Genomic DNA, 6646 nt, shown 5'->3' with positions numbered 1-6646 from the left:
GAATTGAATTAAACTAGAAAATGAACCCAGAGTAAATTTCTAACTCAATTTGTGACACAATGAAAAGGTAAGTTGTGAAAAATCGAATTTGCTACTGAAATAGCTCAAAAATAAGCCACACTATTTTAGCTTCAAAGCCAGGGGTGATTTGGAGGTGTGTGTGCATGTGTGTGTATCTGTGTATTTAAGTCTGTGTCTGTGCCTGCGAGTGTGCCTGTGTGTGTGCATGCATGCCTTTAGCACTTGAGAAGCCTGCTGGTGGGGGGAGGAGGCGGGGGGAGGAGGGGGGGGTGTTATGCTGGTCTGGAAGCACTACTCCCTACAACAACACACATACCAGAGAGTGGGCCATGATGAGAGGGGAAGAAATACTCCATACAACAACACAGCAGCACACCTGAGATACATTCCTATAAAAAAGGGTTCCAAAACATTTTTTCGGCTGTCCCCATAGGATAACCCTCTGCAGAACCCTTTTTGGTTCCAGGTAGTACACTTATGGGTTGCATGTAGAACCCTCTGTGGAAAGGGTTTTACATGGAACTCAAAAAAGTTCTACCTGGAACCAAAAGTGTTCTACCTAATACCAAAAAGGGTTCTACAGAGGGTTCTCCTATGGGGACAGCCGAAGAAACCTTTTAGATTCTAGATAGTACATGTTCTTCTAAGAGTATAGAGAGACTCATGAGGAGGATGATGATGATGATGGTGTAGGTAGTGGATGCACTAGACATGGCTGGACACAACCATAATCTATCACTGCTGCTGCTCCATCTCTCAGCACATACTGTAGGCAACAAGCTCTCACAGTCTCACGTCAGAATTAGATGTTCAGCCATGTTTCTCAAATATCACATTTCGATGTTCTTCCAAACATCAAATTTCAAAATGTTTGGTAACTTCTCTGTGTTGTTCCAAGGTTAAGTTTAGGCATTAATAAAGGTCAGGCATTAACTCAAAATGGTTAAGGTAAGGGTTAAGGTTTGGGATTGGCTTAAAGCAAAAATAAAAAAACAACTTTCTATCGCTGGATTCGAATATGCAAACTTTTGAAACAGAGACAGATGCTTATGTCCATCCGCCATCCCTGTTCAAAACACCTGGTTAAAGGTAACAGCACTCACTGTTGCCCCTGGTGGCCGGTTTCCACGTCAGCTGAACTCCAAGATGGCATAGCAGTCAGACGTCCTTTGTCCTCCTCTTGTCGTGTCCCGTGTATTTTTTCTAAAAACTAAACTTCCAAACACTCTCCTGCAACCCGCCTCACCAATTTAAAAAAAGTATTATTTACCTCAAATCTGAAATCCACAACAGAAGCTAGCCAGAAGTTAGCCAGAAGTTAGCCAGTTCACTAGCTAACGTTAGAACTCAGCTAACCACGGTTGGCGGTCATCAGCTATCCCTTAGCTCGAAAAGCTATCGCCAGTTTTGTACAACGCGACTCAGACCAGAGCATACCGGACCTATTTTCTCTCCATATCCCCGGATTTCTATCGCAAGCTTTGGACATTTACATCTGGATCTTGCAGCTAGCTAGCTGCTACCCGGAGCTAACATCAATTATTCCGGAGCTAGCCAGCTGAAGACTTCCATATGCCACTCCTGGGCTACAATCACCTATCCGTCTCCGTTTTCAATCACCTATCCGTCTCCATCGGGACTTCACGACTGGACTACCGACATTTTCTACCCGAGGGAGTTATCCAACTGGCCCCTCCGAACGCCCATCTGCGGCCAGCTAATCGTTAGCTGTCTTATCGGCTGCTCTCTGAATAGGTCTATCGGCCAATTTTCTTGGGCCACTATAACTATAACTATTTTGCCAATTGGATTGGTCCCCTCTACCACACGAAACCCCACTAATCTACCGACGGAAGCGCACGAGGTGGCTAAAAACAGACCATCTTCCGCCAACTTGCTACCAATGGCCCGGCTAGCTGTCTGAATCGCCGTGACCGCACTACTCACTGGACCCTTTTGATCACTTGGCTAAGCATGCCTCTCCTTAATGTCAATATGCCTTGTCCATTGCTGTTCTGGTTAGTGTTTCTTGGCTTATTTCATTGTAGAGCCTCTAGTCCTGCTCATTATACCTTATCCAACCTCTCAGTTCCACCACCCACACATGCGATGACATCACCTGGTTTCAATTATGTTTCTAGAGACAATATCTCTCTCATCATCACTCAATGCCTAGGTTTACCTCCACTGTATTCACATCCTACCATACCTTTGTCTGTACGTTATACCTTGTAACTGTTTTTTCACCCCCAGAAACCTGCTCCTTTTACTCTCTGTTCCGGATGTCATAAACGACCAATTCTCATAGCTTTTAGCCATACCCTTATCCTACTCCACCTCTGGTCCTCTGGCGATGTAGAGGGGAAATCAGGCCCTGCAGTGCCTAGCTCCACTCCTATTCCCCAGGCGCTCTCTTTTGATGACTTCTGTAACCGTAATAGCCTTGGTTTCATGCATGTTAACATTAGAAGTTTGTTTTATTCACTGCTTTAGCACACTCTGCCAACCCGGATGTCCTAGCTGTGTCTGAATCCTGGCTTAGGAAGACCACCAAAACCCTGAAATCTCTATCCCTAACTACAACATTTTCAGACAAGATAGAACAGCCTGCAATCTATCTCTGCAATCTACTGCAGAGATAGCCTGCAGAGTTATGTCCTACCATCCAGGTATGTACCCAAACAATTTGAACTTCTACTTTTAAAAATCCACCTCTCTAAAAACAAGGCTCTCACCGTTGCCGCCTGCTATAGACCACCCTCTGCCCCCAGCTGTGCTCTGGACACCATATGTGAACTGATTTCCCCCATCTATCTTCAGAGCTCATGCTGCTAGGTGACCTAAACTGGGACATGCTTAACACCCCAGCCATACTACAATCTAAGCTTGATGCCCTCTATCTCACACAAATTATCAATGAACCTACCAGGTACCACCCCAAATCCGTAAACAGGGGCACCCTCATAGATATCATCCTAACCAACATGCCCTCTAAATACACCTCTGCTGTTTTCAACCAAGATCTCAACCAAGGTCAGCGGTCAAACGACCTCCACTCATCACTGTCAAACGCTCCCTGAAACACTTCAGCGAGCAGGCCTTTCTAATTGACCTGGCCCCGGGTATCCTGGAAGGATATTGACCTCATCCCTTCAGTAGAGGATGCCTGGTTATTTTTTTTAAATGCCTTCCTCACCATCTTAAATAAGCCTGCCCCATTCAAGAAATGTAGAACCAGGAACAGATATAGCCCTTGGTTCTCTCCAGACCTGACTGCCATTAACCAACACAAAAACATCTTGTGCCATTCTGCATTAGTATCGAACAGCCCCTATGAAATGCAACTTTTCAGGGAAGTTAGAAACCAATATACACAGGCAGTTAGAAAAGCCAAGGCTAGCTTTTTCAAGCAGAAATTTGCTTCCTGGGACACTGTAAAGTCCTTGGAGAATAAGAACACCTCCTCCCAGCTGCCCACTGCACTGAGGATAGGAAACTCTGTCACCTTTGATAAATCCACTATAATTGAGAATTTCAATAAGCATTTTTCTACGGCCGGCCATACTTTCCACCTGGCTACCCCTACTCCGGTCAACAGCACTGCACCCCCCACAGCAACTCGCCCAAGCCTTCTCCATTTCTCCTTCTCCCCAAATCCAGTCAGCTGATGTTCTGAAAGAGCTGCAAAATCTGGGCCCCTACAAATCAGCTAGACAATCTGGACCCATTCTTTCTATAATTATCTGCCGAAATTGTTGCAACCCCTATTACTAGCCTGTTCAACCTCTCTTTCGTGTCATCTGAGTTTCCCAAAGATTGTAAAGCAGCTGCTGTCATCCCCCTCTTCAAAGGGGAGGGGACACTCTTGACCCAAACTGCTATAGACCTATATCTATCCTACCCTGCCTTTCTAAAATCTTCGAAAGCCAAGTTAACAAACAGATTACCGACCATTTCGAATCCCACCACACCTTCTCCGCTATGCAATCTGGTTTCAGAGCTGGCCATGGGGGCACCTCAGCCACGCTCAAGGTCGTAAACGACATCTTAACCGCCATCAATAAGAAACAATACTGTGCTGCCGTATTCATTGACCTGACCAAGGCTTTCGACTCTGTCAATCACCACATCCTCATCGGCAGGCTCAATAGCCTTGGTTTCTCCAATAATTGGTTCGCCTGGTTCACCAACTACTTCTCTGATAGAATTCAGCGTGTCAAATTGGGGGGCCTGTTGTCCGGACCTCTGGCAGTCTCTATGGGGGTGCCACAGGGTTCAATTCTTGGGCTGACTTTTTTCTCTGTATACATCAATGATGTCGCTCTTGCTGCTGGTGAGTCTCTGATCCACCTCTACGCAGACGACACCATTCTGTATATTGCTGGCCCTTCTTCGGATACTGTGTTATCTACCCACCAGACAAGCTTCAATGCCATACAACTCTCCTTCCGTGGCCTCCAACTGCTCTTAAATACAAGTAAAACTAAATGCATGCTCTTCAACCGATCGCTGCCTGCACCTGCCAGCCTGTCCAGCATCACTACTCTGGACGGTTCTGACTTAGAATATGTGGACAACTACAAATACCTAGGTGTCTGGTTAGACTGTAAACTCTCATCAAACATCTCCAATCCAAAGTTAAATCTAGAATTGGCTTCCTATTTCGCAACAAAGCATCCTTCACTCATGCTGCCAAACATACCCACGTAAAACTGACCATCCTACCGATCCTCGACTTCGGCGATGTCATTTACAAAATAGCCTCCAATACCCTACTCAATAAATTGGATGCAGTCTATCACAGTGCCATCCGTTTTGTCACCAAAGCTCCATATACTACCCACCACTGCGACCTGTACACTCTCGTTGGCTGGCCCTCGCTTCATACTCGTCGACAAACCCACTGGCTCCAGGTCATCTACAAGACCCTGCTAGGTAAAGTTCCCCCTTATCTCAGCTTGCTGGTCACCATAGCAGCACCCACCTGTAGCACACGCTCCAGCAGGTATATCTCTCTGGTCACCCCCAAAGACAATTCCTCCTTTGGCCGCCTCTCCTTCCAGTTCTCTGCTGCCAATGACTGGAACAAACTACAAAAATCTCTAAAACTGGAAACACTTTTCTCCCTCACTAGCTTTAAGCACCAGCTGTCAGAGCAGCTCACAGATCACTGCACCTGTATATAGCCATCTATAATTTAGCCCAAAGAACTACCCCTTCCCCTACTGTATTTATTTATTTAGCTCCTTTGCACCCCATTATTTCTACTTTGCGCTTTCTTCCACTGCAAATCTACCATTCCAGTGCTTTACTTGCTATATTGTATTTACTTTGCCACCATGGCCTTTTTTGCCTTTACCTCCCTTATCTCACCTCATTTGCCTACTTTGTATATAGACTTATTTTTCTACTATAGTATTGACTGTATGTTTGTTTTACTCCATGTATAACTCTATGTTGTTGTATGTATCAAACTGCTTGCTTTATCTTGGCCAGGTCGCAATTGTAAATGAGAACTTGTTCTCAACTTGCCTACCTGGTTAAATAAAGGTGAACTAAATAAATAAATAAATAAAAATCTCCTGACTTCCTCAGACATGGATGGAAGTCGAATACTGACTTGTATCTCAGGTGACATGCCTGACTATTGGGACACATTCACATTAAAGAAGGTTAATAAAATAATTATAATGTGGTCATGATGTGGTTGTTTTAGATACACAGGTGGGTTATTTGAATGCGCTTATTTGAAGTCGTTTTGGATAAGAACATCTGCTAAACGACTGAAATGTAAATGTAAAATAACCACAAAGGCCTTGTAACTCCCTCCAGTAACCACGAGCACAACCGTTCCTTGATTTTAACTGGCGGCTTTATTCTGTAGTTTAGTCAGAATTATCACCTTCCGTGAGAACTATAAAGTAAATGAAAATACAGTTTAACCACACTCTTACACCTTCTTGTCTTATGAGTGACTTATTAGCTTGGTACAACTCTGAAGTAATTACATACATAAACAGTTTAGCCGGAGCTATAACAGTATCAAATTGAACACACGAATAAAGGAAAGAATACCTCATTGGCTGCTTATTACAGAAGGGAGGAAATCAAACTTCATACTTATATTCCTGGCATGAATTCACTCTTCATCCTAACATACACATTTCACCTTTACGAACTACACCCGGTAACATGAAAGCTTAGCTAACATCGCGCGGGAAAGCCTTCACCCCCAAAGATGTGTTGCTACGATAATGATCCCCGTTACAACAGTTGTTAGCCACGTAGTTCCACCTGTCTTATCATTTCCCCCGTATAGCGAACACGTAAACAATTCAAATAAAAAACAACGACATAGACTTACAGATTAACTGTCAGTTACACTCCCACCAATCACCTGTGATTTCTGTGAAAGGGGTCTGCAGGGTATTTGATCGGCTTCCAGGAGGGTGACTGTCTTATGGATGGGCCTCTCCAGATAGGTGGGTTTGGTGATGCGTTTACCTCTCTCATCCAGGGTTGAGTCGCTGATCAGTAACTTGCATCTTCTCACCCGGCCATCCTGTCCCGGGTACACTTCTGTAACCTTTGCCAATTTCCACTGGTTGCGTGGTGCAGTATCATC

At 44.6% G+C, this 6646-nt stretch overlaps 1 long non-coding RNA gene across 1 annotated transcript; it reads right to left on the bottom strand.

Annotated features, from left to right (window-relative positions):
• Positions 1-5875: 5875 nt before the first annotated feature.
• Positions 5876-6440, bottom strand: LOC115159795 (uncharacterized). The gene is made up of 2 exons (XR_003868955.1): positions 6097-6440; positions 5876-5935 (listed from the first exon to the last, which is right to left on the bottom strand). It is a non-coding gene; the product is annotated as an uncharacterized LOC115159795 (long non-coding RNA).
• Positions 6441-6646: the final 206 nt, after the last annotated feature.

This window comes from Salmo trutta, chromosome 23 (assembly GCF_901001165.1).
Source record: "Salmo trutta chromosome 23, fSalTru1.1, whole genome shotgun sequence".
NCBI lineage: Eukaryota > Metazoa > Chordata > Actinopteri > Salmoniformes > Salmonidae > Salmo > Salmo trutta.
This window is presented reverse-complemented; position numbering and strand designations above follow the sequence as displayed.